Raw genomic sequence first — 13,518 nt, 5'->3', positions numbered from 1 at the left:
TGCCAAAAAGTAGAATTTGTATTTCAGTGCTCAAAGCTTCAGGTGCATGTTTATTTTCAAATATTATGGTATCATATTATTCAAAACAATTGCAATATTCAGTAATAAAGTTTTTGCTGTAATACATGTGCATGCTGGCTTTGTTATGCTGGATTTTTTGTATATTATGAAGAAACTGAGCAAACTAATTTCCTCTAATACTGATGAGAGTTAAGGAGCCTCAACAGTCTGCTGGAGCAGTTCGTTATGTGTCAAAAAGCGATGCTCTTAAACACATGTAGGCTAGGAATTTCAGAGACTGTTGTACATGTGTTAATAATCTTAGACCTTAGTCACAAACTGGAAGTCTTAATGGGATCATTAATGAAAGTTTGGTTTTATTCTGCTGTGTGAAGTCTAAGTTGTGATAGGGCTGTAAGATGTTATGTAACTTTTCCAATTTCATACTCATTTTGAAGTCATTTTGACCTTGGTAAAACAGATCCAAACTATCTTCAAAGGCATTTCAGTAGCTTTTTTCAGTGCTATATTCAAAAACTCTGAAGGTAATACCCTCTCTGTATTTCGTACTCTACATATTTATTTTCCTGATTCTCATTAATTTAGTTAAATTGCAGCCCTCCTTTGCTCTTTACTGAGAGATTACTCTGCAGGACATACGCATTTTAACTTTTATGCCTAATGCTAGATGTGCATGCTCATAGGTATCTACTCAAAGTGCCTGAAGCATTCTCCTTTCCTCGCATGCAAAGTTCCCAATGCAGTCAGTAGAAGTGCGATGGGGTTTTGATAGTCTACATCTCTAATGAGAAAGTCAGCTCTTTACTTCAATCATAACTACTTCAATGATACATGAACGTACTTTAGAATGGTGCCGATTTTGTTTTTGAGATCACCTAGCAGCTTAACAACCAGCCTGGATATAAAATTCAGTTCTTGAGCTATTTGCAGTAGTTTGCACCGCGTGGCGAAGTTTATGGGCACTTAGACAACTGTCTTTTGAAGTATTGCATCCACCTGTTTTGACATTAATCCATATATAAATTCCTTATGTAGCCCAAATGCTGGTCTTTGTGGCTCCCAATTTACAATGGCAATAATTAAAATATTTGCTTTTATGTCACAGATGGTAACTGTGGCAGATAATTGTATTCACTGTAATTATTTTGGACTAAGTTTAGCAATGGAAGATGAAAATCCAGAATGGTTTGTAATGACACACAGTATTTAATTGGTTTAACTGTAAGCTCAATTATTTCCAGGATCTAAAGGTAAGGAAAAATGGAAATGGATTACAGCTCCAAACAGATCTATAGAACGTTTACGCGTTACTTAATTAGAGATGTGACATAATGGTCATTTTGGGGTTCTTTATGTTAAGTGTGGTAGGTTTTGGGCATAACTTTCTAATGGTTGCATTTGGGACTTTTATGAAAGTTACGAAAATTGGTAACAGAACTGATTACTTTTGATCATGTGTATTCTGACCATACCCTTTGAAATACATAGCAGTTTAGCTAAAGCTTTTATATCAGTATAAAGGAGAGTCATAGCTTGATATTTTTTCAAAGAGAATGAAAAATTGAGTATTTAAGTAATGTAGTGATTACACATTAAATCATTAAATGCAATGCAATTCCAATAATTTTGTTTGTGTTACTATACTAAACCTAGCTGTTTCAGGCTGTATTTTGGCAGTGTAAATATTCTGTAATAAAGCAGTGTTTTATGACTTACTGAGTTTTACATTTTCATGCCATTTGCCTGACATTTTGTTTCAAAACAGCATTACTTTTAAGTGCCATTGAAGATCATTTATTTTTAATAATGTCCCTGTTCGTAAATAAGTTATAAAAGCTATGAGATGTACTTAAAATAGTTCACTGTGTTTCTATATACCTTTAATACATACAGAAATTATAGGTATGCATGAGTATCTAAAATGCAGGGAAATATGTGTGTTTGCTGTTGGAAATAAAAAACTGCATTCAAATTTTTAGTCTTGAATTTCTGTTAAACTGTTTCCTAATGCAATTTCTTGATTCATCTTAATTATAAATTTAGTAACTCTAAATCTTTTATGAGCTTGGGTGACTTTTCACTAGAGACTTATTTGCCTCTGTTTCCATGCTGTAAATCATGAAAAAAATTTTGCACTATGAAGCTTAGTGGAAGATGTTTCTCTGTAAAAAGCAGTAGAGATGAAGAAAACACTTCTGCTTTTTTAAATTACGTGACCTGATCCTCTTCCTGTGGAATCTCATGGGCATCTTTTGACTTTTTTTTTCTTTTTCTTTTTTTCCTTCTGAGCTTGAAATTAGGTCAAGTATAAATAAAGCTGATTAAGTTTTGTGAGGGAAATATTCCCAGTAAAAACCTAAATTTAATAAAAATGCACATTTTCAGTGAGGAACTGTTTATTTTTGAGAGGAATAATTAGCATGTAAAAAAAAAGTAGAGGATGTTCAGTTTTGAATGTGGAAAGTTTCTGGGGAAATTGTGGAAAAAATAGATTTCAATTTTTGAAGCCAAAGAAAATCTGCATAGAGTTTGAGGATCTGTATCCCTATTTCTATAATCTTTGTTAGTTTGATGATTTGAAAGGGAAAGAAAGGTAGGAGAGATCAGGAACATAATGATAGTCGCTACAGTAATCATTGCAGTTTCCCAGAGGCCTGCAGAAAGACAGAAGCAGCATGTGAATAATGACGCATTTGTTTATTTTATGAAGTCTTTTCTTCTTTCTTCAAGGAGACACGTAAGTATTCTGGTACAAAAGAAGGAACGCAGTGGGACTGTAAGTTGTATTCCAATCAAAAATATTCGTACAATATTGAAAGTGCTTATATAGGAATTTGCAGAATTTCATGGGTCCTGGTGAGAATGCTTCTAATCTCACTTCAACTCAGCTGAAGTTACTGAAGGGTTCTTTTGGAGATGCAGAGTAGCAACAGAAAGGCATTGTTTAGGAAGTACACGTGGCTGAGTCTGAATAGACACAGTCATTATTTGTGTGTTTATTCTGTACTTACATAAAGTTGACACTGAGAATGATATTTTGTACACATTCTGGTGATATGCAAATTGCAACAAAGACTGCAACAAATATGAGCCATGGAGATGAAATGCTTTATTTATCAGTGATTCAGGAAATCTGCATCATTCTTGTGCTTCAAGGGTTACAAGTCAAGCAGTTTTTAGCAAGCTGCTAATCTGCTATGCTTGCTATATAGTTATAGCTGCTTGCTATCCCAGGAGTTTCCAGCAAATGCTCATACAATCTGATTAACATGGTTCACATACAAAGGGCGCTGGCCTGGGGACTACCACGTCTCATTAATGGAAATGAATTTTTCATGCCTTGGCTGCTATTTCTGTGTGTTAAGACTTTCATTTCTTTTTCCATTTCTTTCTGTTTTCTCTGTTTTGGTATTTTTTTCTTAAGTAGAAATACAGGTATGAGTTTTAATGACTGGTTATATTACAGGTTTGTGGTTTTTGTTTGGTTTTGTGGTTTGTTTTTTTTTTTTGCATACTGATGTTATTTTTACTAAGAAACAGATGTATCAGCAGCAGTTAAAAAGCGGGGGGGGGAGTGCGAAATGGCATTCACTTGTGTTCATATTGAACCCTTTAGCTCTGATTGAATGCTTGAGCTCAGTTTATGGATGAGGCGACTTGATCTGTTCCTGGCAGCATTTCTGCTTTGAGTGGGATGTTGGAGCAGGTGACCTCTGGGTCCTTGCCAGCCAACACTTCTGTGATCCTGTGAATTGTCAACTTTTCAGTATAACTTTCCAGAATTAAGAGGATTAGTGTAATAGATGTATCGCAGAATAATAGAATGGTTTGGATTGGAAGGGACTTTAAAGATATTCTAGTTCATGCTCCCCTGGCATGGACAGGGATACCTTCCACTGGGCCATCCCATCTTTTTAAGAAGCTGGAACATGTTCTACTGTGACATGAATAATAATGTTTAGTTTCGTAGCTGAAAGCAGGGAAGAGAGGGCTAAGTCTTCTCACAGAGCTGTTGCTTGGAGTGTTTTTGGATTAATGTTGCTTTTTAAAGGTGATTGGAGAGAAGAAGTAATAAAACATATTAGCTGATACACAAAATATGCTCCATGACTGGTCATCCACAGCTGTTGTTTGGTGGCACTTGCTTTTTAAGAGTTTTGGTCTCAGCAGATTGTAATTTTCTGGTTATTATTACTTTGTTGATAAGTTCCCAAACATCACTAGCTGTCTTGTACAAGAATGTATACCTGAATGTGGGTATCCAACATCTCACAAGATCATCAGTACCTATTTAGCTGATGGTATAAAGCTAAATTAGCACAAACTATCAGTCCTTCTGTTCATGCACAATTCTTGCTTAAGATGGGATGTGCTGAAATACCTCTAAGCATCAGTAATATAGTTCATAGCCTACTTTAACTCAGTATACTAAGCTATATGTTTCTTGAATATGTCCTCTTTGTTCTTCTTGTAATGCAGACTTTAATTGCTGATGTCTCTAAATCAAAAAGTATTATGGCATAAACAATTTAAGCTCTGGAAGTTATGCACAAACCCTGGCCTAGTCTAAAAGAACAAGAAGGTTTATTAAATTTTTTTCCTCTAAAGCAGCTGATCCATTTATTTAGATTGTGATGTATCATGCTCCTCTCTAAGGCTGCTCTGTTCATGATTAAAATGTATTATGTTTACTTCGTAAGAAATTATTGCTTAAGAAATTGGTACAGACTAACAGTATTAAGAACTACTCAGAGTTCAGCCTCATAGCATTCTATTATAAATTCCCTGTAACTATCAAGTTATAGGTGTCAAAGGCAGCTAACTACGGGCTGAGATAGACAATTGAGAATTGAGGTAGTCTTCAGGATAATGAGCCTCTCTGGTTTATTTAATGTAATAGCCCCATCTTCATACATCTCAGCAGGGCTGAGACATGTTCATAAGTGAGATTAGGACTCCATCAAATACAGGCTGAAGATAAAGCCATAGGCTAAGCAACTGTGCTTCTTCTCCCAAGGCTGTGGTCACAATTGACTGAAAACAGTGTCATATCTAGCTGCTTTTTTGTGATTTAATTCTCGAAGGACTAACATCAAGGTGTAAAATTATTCTGGAAAGCTACTGAAAGCATATGTATTACTGGTATACAGAGCTTTAGATAGAGATTTACTTTAGTACAGATTTTAAATGTGCAGCGTGAGTGATAACTAAAGGAACAAACAAGTTTTTAATTTAAGATGTTTCTACACTGAATTCAATGCTTGCTGATGTGGAAAGGCTATGTCAAGAGTTGCGGAACTGCTTAATTCATAGGTATGTAGACAAAGCAGTGGAAAGAAGGGATGCTTCCTTTAGCTTTTATCCTCAGAAATCAAGTGAGGGTTCCTCTGGTAACCTAAACTAAACACATCTTGGATTTTCTCCTAAAAAGAAATCATAAACTTATTTCAGCATGTAGACATTGGTGGATTCAGGGTGCCGAATGTCACAACATGTTGAGTATGTGTGAAATAACATGTTGTGATAAATTCACAGGAATTGTACATCATGCAAAATTACACCTCCAGGCAGACGCAAATGACCAAACTCTGGCATTTCTCAAACTTGACAGCTTATTTCAGTGGAGATTTAGAAAAAAACAGGTTAACATACACCAAACATATTACCACTCCACTTTTGCCTATAGCTATAGGAACACTAAATCTTCTAATGTTACGTCTTAACGGCAAATTAAGGTTTCCTTGTTGTTTAGGTCCTAGAAACTAGGAGTAAACAAATTTTATGAGGAGCAGCTGAGGGAACCGGGGTTGTTTAGCCTGGAGAAAAGAAGGTTCAGAAGAGATCTCTTCGTTCTCTACAACTGCCTGTAAGGAGGCTGCAATGAGGTGGGGGTCAGTCTGTTCTCCCAAGTGAAAAGAAATAGGAAAAAAGGAAATGGTTTCAAGTTCTGCCAGGGGAGGTTTAGGCTGGATATTAGGAAAAAATTCCTTCCCCGAAAGGGTGGTCAAAAACATTGGCTGCCCAGTAAAGTGGTGGAGTCACCATCCCTGGAGGGATTTAAAAGATGTGTAGATGTGGCACTTAGGGACATGGTTTAGTGGTGGGCTTGGCAGTGCTGAGTTAATGGTTGGACTTGATGATCTTAAAGGTCTTTTCCAACTGACACAATTCTATGATTATACGCGGGGTTGCTGCAGCTTAATGGCTTCAGCAAATGTCCCCCTTTCCTTGCCAGGAGCAGAATCAGGATTGGTAATGCATGAATAGCTTGATTGCCTTCTGACAGGGTCTGGAGCATCGGTGTGCCTCGGCATGTGTATGCGGGTATATAAATGTGCTTTCATAAACATGTTCCCATCTTGGGTTGCAGTAGTGGTTGCCATGGCAACATCACTCTGTGTACTTGAGCTTTAACATTTGAGAGTTCACCCAGAAAATAAATCTGGTATGATTATGAAGTACACTTGCTTGTTTTCTGAATTCTTTGGATACAGATTGTTGAAAAAAGCAGAAAATTATGTTACTGCCTTATTCTTGTTTTCTGCTATAAACCATGCACAGAATCATTAAAGCTGCCATCTATCAAAATATAGTAAAATTCCAATAAAGCTAAATTGTAAACGTTGCCATCTTCTGATCTATAATGTATTATTTTTAGGGCTTCATTTTATTGCTGAAATTGATGAAACTCAGTAGAACCCCACTAAGCAAGAAATGAAGGAAAAAAAAATTTAGAAACTGTACTCTGAAATAAGGATTTTTTTTTTTTCTTTCTTTCTTTATAAGTACTGACCTATTTTTCTACAGCAGGTTAGAAAACTGCTGGATGGTAACAACAGAAACATTTTATTTGTGTATATCAGTATTTTATATATATCATTTGAAGTTGTGGTTTATCCAAAAAAATTACTCATCATGAGACATTAGGTCTTTGTATGTCATGTGTATCTCTGATTTCCATGTGAAATCTGAGTAAGATTTGCCTTCTGTACCCACGTAAAGTTGTCAAATTGATCCTAAGCTCTGAAGGTGAGCTTAGGTCATCTGATCTCTGCCTCACCACCCTCTATTCTGGCTCCTCAGCAGAAGTCATAGAAACAGGTTTTTGTGAGTACTTGCCATCACCAGCTGGATGCTTAGCTCTTCTGTGGGAAAAGAAATTGGGCTCAGGTCAGTCACACATGCAGAATTTATAGAGGAAGGCTTTGTCTGTAGATCTGTTATTTTTAAAAACAGATTTGAAATATTGTCTCTTTTTAAATTGCCTTATTTCATGTATAGTCATTCATATATCTGAGTGTATTCTGCTTGGAGGTGACATGCCCTTAAGTGTCTAAGTCGCTTATGAGCTGTTTTTCTTTTAGAAGAGATGTGAGTGTGACTTACTAGGCTTATTGTCTGCAATCTGTATTTTACTGAAACTCGTTCTTAGGTCCTGAGCGTGTATGATGCTTGCAGGACTGCTGCATGCTGTGTCCTTTTGTCAGGGTGCAGATTCTGTCAAGGAATAGACTGAAATTACAGGGCTAACTTGTCCATCTCTTATCTTCTTTGGCTTAGACTAAGGGTAGATAATGTTGCATCCCAGTTGTTCTGGAGTCATCAGGTTTTTTTGACTTGATATTTTATTTTAATTATTTTATTTTATTGAATGCATGGGTTGAAATCACATAATATCTTTTAATGTTGGTTTGCACCTTTTCAAGTATTGTACACTCCCATTAGCTCAGTTTCTTAGAGTGTAGTAGCTTGCAAGTGTACAGCTTTCAAATTTTTAAATTAAAATAATTTTATAACACTGATTTCAGTGTGAGTGGCTGTAATTAACAAGAAAATAGAGATTTCACTGATTTCTTTTTTTTTTTTTTTTTTTTTTTTTTTTCATGTGCCCAAACCAAAGGACTGGCAATGTAAAAATTTCCAAGGCATAAATGAGTCATATAAAATTAACTTTCTTAAGAACTGCTAGGGCCTGTTACTACAGCTATTGCTGTCAGCATTTTCAAGTTAAACACCATTTACAATAATTTTATATCACATCAAATTCAGCTGTAAGCTTAAATGCAAATGCCCCAGTAATAGTTTTCTTCTTGGTAAGACTTTGTGGTTTATTTATTTCAGAGGCAATTATAATGTCTGGGAAATTTAATGCAAAGTGTATTATTGATGAAACTGTGAATTTGGAAAAAAAATACACATGCAGGCAAACTGTATATTGCTAGGTTAGCATACAGGCAATTGGTATGAGGAAAAATGGGAGAAGGGAAATATGTTCAAAGAACAGTTTTGGGTGGGTTGATTGCTTTGTAAGAAGAGGTGGTTGCTGCTAACCGTCCCAAATCCCATTGAGTGTGAGGGGGCAGAGGGGATCCAGGGATGGCTGCAGTTCAAACCAAACTATGGCAGGAACTGGATGAAACACATGGCTGAAATTTCTTCCTTTGAATGAAATGTATTCTTATTTCTTGCAATTGCATCCCTTGTGAATTCATTTTGTTTGTTGTAATTGTATAATGTCTCCAAGTCCCTGAAATCCAGCACTTGTTTTCTGAGGGACCGTTGGTGTCAGGTGGGCTTTCCCCCCCTCACTGGCTGTTGTGACTTCCCAAGGAAGAGATGCCAGAACTTGGTGGCAGTTCCAGCAGTAGGAAGGTAGGAGCAAGGGCCTTTGGGACAGGGGTGGGGAAGGATGAGGTTGCTCTGAAGGAGCAGGAACCAGTGGGAAATGGGAATGGACAGGCAGAGGTGTGGGAAGGCAAATGGTAGAGGGGTGGTTGAGGCAGGAACAAATATGTAGAACATAATTTCTTCCATTAGGCCTAGTTTGGAACAGTGACTAAACAGACATACAGAACACATCCCTCCTAGCACTCATATTTCTGTTTCTTCATCCCCTTTTGTGCTTTTAGAAACATGGCGGTCCTATCTAATGCCCTTCCCAAGGAAGAACAGCAGGATCTGTGTTGAGCACAAAGATGAGTGATTAATTTGTTGTCTAAGGAACCAGTGTGTGGGGGGGGCTTCTCCCTTCTTGTTTGAGACTATTGTTCTGATATTTGAAAAGGAGTGTGGTAGAGTGAGAAGTTAGAAAACAGCTGTTAACCACCCAAACTGGAGGGAAATGCTCTTTCTGAAAATGGAAGCAAAGCAAAAGCAGCAGCCCAGCATGTACTGTAGGAAATGCACAGGCTCTGTAAGAGCCATTAGTACCAACCTGATTATGCTGCAGTTTTAATAAACCTCCTGATTAGGCTAAGCATATATCACGGATGCTGTTAGCTACTCTAAGTTCAGTAAATATTTCTGAGTTTTGTTTCAGGCAAATAGGTATTTGCAAACTAAACATATCTGAGGATGGAGAATTTCCATGTTAGTAATACATGCCCAGCCTACAGAGACCAACTGAGTCTGCCTTATCTTTGTGATAGTTGTCTGTTGGATGAAAAGGAGCTTCCTATCAATTCTTCTTTCTCTGAGTTCATGGACTTCAAAGGTTCTGAAAAATCAGCAGGCAAATACATACATGTGTACCTATGCACACCTGGATGGCCCAGGCTACTACAGCTCAAGCAGCTGACACATTTGATCACTGCTTCGACAGGCAAGTTCACTCTTGCTTGCAACTGGGTATCATTGTGAACAAGTCATATCAGTCAGGGTGCATTATAGACCCTTTTCTTGTCACATAGTCATCCTTTGTGTTGTTATTAATAGTGTCCTGGTCCATGCAGCTGTTAACAATATAATAAAATTGGTGAGAGATTTTGAAGAAGTTAAATATTCTATGCCACTCACATATGCCAGAAAGTAATCAATAATGTTGCATGAAAAGACAACTTGGACCCGATTTAGCTGTGTTCTACACACCACCTTTTTCAAGTCTGACTTCTCTGTTTTCTGCTACAACACTGCACATTCTTTCATATTGTGTTTGTCTTAAGTCAGCTAGTGAAATGTGAACAAGTAACTTTGACATTAGTTTTTATATGGTGGTTGTGAATGGTGAAAAGGAACTTAATTTCCCTACTGTAACTGAACTGGTTGCCAAGCCCATATCCCAATTGTGAGGGATAAGCCATTAATGCAGAAAATTAGGGAACTGATGATGGAAGGTATCACATTATTTCTTGAATTACAGTGGAGTGTAATGTTGCTGTTGACAAGGACATTGTAATCTCTTCTGCAAACAGCTTTTGTCAGGGATTTATAACTGAAGAAATTTGTCTAGGCCTGAAACTTGGCATCATCTCATTTAACTAAGTACTAAATTGTTGTCGGATACACTTTAAAGACTTGTATGTGCAGTGGGTGTTGATTTCTATGATAAGTACAGCTATTTGCCCTTCAAACAGGTGACATTATATTTGCTTTGGGGGTTTTCCTAGATACAGAAAGATTTCAAGGACTAAGCAAAAGCACTCTGTATAGAAGATACTGAGAAGAGAATAAAAATTAAAGAACCTTTAAAATTGAGATTAATGAACAACCCTGGATTTCTGGTTTTATGACTATATGAAGAGGCCACAATGTCTGTAGTACAGTTCTTGGGTAAAATTTGCCTTTTCAGTAGCAAACACTGAATGGCCCAACATGGGCAACATGTTAGCACTTGCCGCTTTTCTTGCTGTGAATGAGCCTGCTAATTTTCTCAGCTATTTATGAAATGAATTTAACAACTACAGCACCAGTCACAAAGAATTTACTATATTCATATTGGTCTTTCCTTGGTTTCATGGTTCGTATAAGCTGACCTTCCTGTTGTGGAGGTATTGGAGAGTGGCAGTGATAACAGATGCAACACCTTTCTCATAGTCCTTATTATATAGTTTTCCAAGGCTTCATTGATAAAGCATTCAAGCAGGAAAGGTATCACAAAAAAAGTTTGTGGCTTTTTTTTTTTTCGTAACAAAATGTACCCATCGGGGTGTAAATGCGTAGATGCATTATTTTTAAGATCAAAGAACTGGTAGATAGTTTTGAAATAGGCTCATTAAGGCAATAACATTCTGATAAAGCTGACTCTCCTGATTTCTTGTGTGCAGTTAATTGAAAGGATATTTAGCATTGATTTGGTACCTTTCTATAAACATTCTCCCCACAGATACGTGGGAGTGTAGAAACGCGTATCAACTTTATTGGTCATCAGCATGGCTCTGTCCAGTATTCCAGAGTTTATGATCCCCTTTGCTGTCCCTATAGAATGGCTTTAAAGCTCACTTAGTGCTCATTCAGACTTCTGGCATTTTGCGGTTGCTTTTTTATCTTAATAATAAAGCAGGTATTTAACAACAATTAAATGTTGAAACAGCTTGCTGGCAGATGGGATGGATTTTCTATCTCCTGAAACTTTCAAAAACGTCTTTCAAAAGTATGTTCATTTTTTGGTCTGTACCACAGAGAAGACCAAACTAGACTATTATAGTGGGGTTTTTTTGTTTGATTTTTTCTCCTTGACTTCGTATAGTTTATCCATACTTCAGTCCTCTGTTTTTTATTATTCTCTATGTAGTGTTTTCCTTATCCTTCTAATTCCTGCCTAAAATTAAATTTAATACTGGATCTTTAAGTCACACCTACTTCTTTAACTAGCCAATTGCTAAATCAAACTGGTAGTATAGATTACATGGAACAAATGACTTGTGCATTGAAAACAAGAAGACCCCTTTATAAAAATCACTGTTGGCATGGCTAAATACAGTGCAGGCCCTAATCTCAGGTACTTTGTGGTAAGTTGTGCTGTGTCCTTACACTCAAATAATGAACTTGGCAATATGAGCAGAAAAGTGAACAAATTCACTGGGACTACTCTTGCATTCTTTAACATGTGTTGATGAGAAGATCGCGTACTCCAAAGGCTGGTGTCAAGTATAAAACTGAATTGAATACTAATTTTTTATTTTAGTTTATATAGCTGGGGGAGGGGAAGTTTGATTGTGCTGGTTTTGGCCTTTTGGTTTATTTTTTGATTTTTTGTTTTGTTTTCCTCCCAGAATGAGATGACTGATTTGGGTGCTTTATATGAAACTTGGATTATTGAGATACTAAGCTGTGGAATGTGATCACTACTCATCTGTGTTAACAACCATTTAAAAAAATTTTGGGATTTTTTTTAATATTTTATGTATAGATTTAAATAACCTTTATCTACACTGTACTGAACAATAGTATACTTTTCAAAAATGTCATAAATACAGATAAAAGCTTACTGCCACAGATATGCAATGGTCAACATTTATAAGCTCAGCAAAATTAATATTTACCATGCAATTGCATGTGATAAGCTGCCTTTTTTTTTTTTTTTTTTATGGGTAATAATGTTAAATGTCTATAGTAACTCCAGAGTCAAAATTATGTATTTTTGTAATATGGTAATGGTTTGTTTAGTTTTTAAGGCACAAAACACTTGCCTTTAATTTCTGATGAACAGTATGCAGTGGAGTTGGAAAAATGAGGTTGTCGGGTACCTATTGTGACACAAAACTGTTGGGGAAGAGGTGGACCTGCTGGGTACAATCATAGAATCAAAAAATCGTAGAATACCAGGTTGGAAGGGACCTCAAGGATCATCTGGCCCAACCTTTCTTGGAAAAAGTGCCATCTAGATAAGGTGGCCCAACTCCCTGTACAACTGAATATTAAGTGTCCAACACTGGGGAGTCCATCACTTCACTGGGGAGATTATTCCAATGGCTCATCTTGTGGTAAAGAATTTTCCTCTTTTGTCTAGTCGGAATCTCCCCAGGAGTAACTTGTACCCATTACCCCTCATCTTCTCCTTGTGACTCGTATAATAAGGGAGTCTTCATCTTCTTTGTGGCTATCCTTTAAATACTAGAATGTGAAATTGTAGCACTGCAAGTTCAGACAGACCTTCACAAGCCTGAGGGTTGGGCTAACAAAGTCCATAAACTTTAGCCAGAATGGCTTTGGATGCATAAATAATTTATTGACACAGGTGCAATTTAAAGACTAACTTTTTTTTATCATTATTTAAATAATGCAGATTTTCACACTGATTTTAAACTCTGTTGCTTCCACTGCATATGGAAAAATTTGGACTGCAGGCAGAGAACTGATTTGGAAAGTGTATACAATAGCTACACTTAAAACGTATGCTTCATTTATGGGCTCTCTTGACTGTTTCTAGACTACCTGGCAAGATATGTAGGCAAGGGATATTAAATAGCTGTTCAAGGACCAAGTTGGTATTGTATAGAGCAGGGCAGTCTTTCAGTGGACAATAGGCTGTTTCATTATATCAGTGATTTCTAACAGTTTGGTCTCTTCAGAGAGCTTCAAAAGCTACATTCTTTGCCATTAGAGGAGGTTCATGTATTATGTGGCCTCAGTACTGTTTTCTGGAGGTAAGTCTTAGAGAAAGAAAAAGCCTTAAAATGTAAAAATGGAGGGATAATGTAGTGTTGTATGTGTCAGTCCAATATCCATCACTGTGAGAGGTTTAACATCTTTATCTTCATTTATTCTAATTGATGAGTG

General features: G+C 36.7%; 1 protein-coding gene across 1 annotated transcript in view; it reads left to right on the top strand.

Moving 5' to 3' along the window:
- Window positions 1-13,518, top strand: part of NAALADL2 (N-acetylated alpha-linked acidic dipeptidase like 2) — a gene marked incomplete at its 3' end in the record, with an annotated part of 390,135 nt that overhangs the window by 85,657 nt on the left and 290,960 nt on the right. The window lies entirely within an intron of this gene.

The sequence above is a fragment of the Psittacula echo genome (genome assembly GCF_963264785.1).
Source record: "Psittacula echo genome assembly, chromosome: 7".
Taxonomy (NCBI): domain Eukaryota; kingdom Metazoa; phylum Chordata; class Aves; order Psittaciformes; family Psittacidae; genus Psittacula; species Psittacula echo.
Note: the sequence above shows the minus strand (reverse complement) of the source record. Positions and strands in the feature narration are given on the sequence as shown.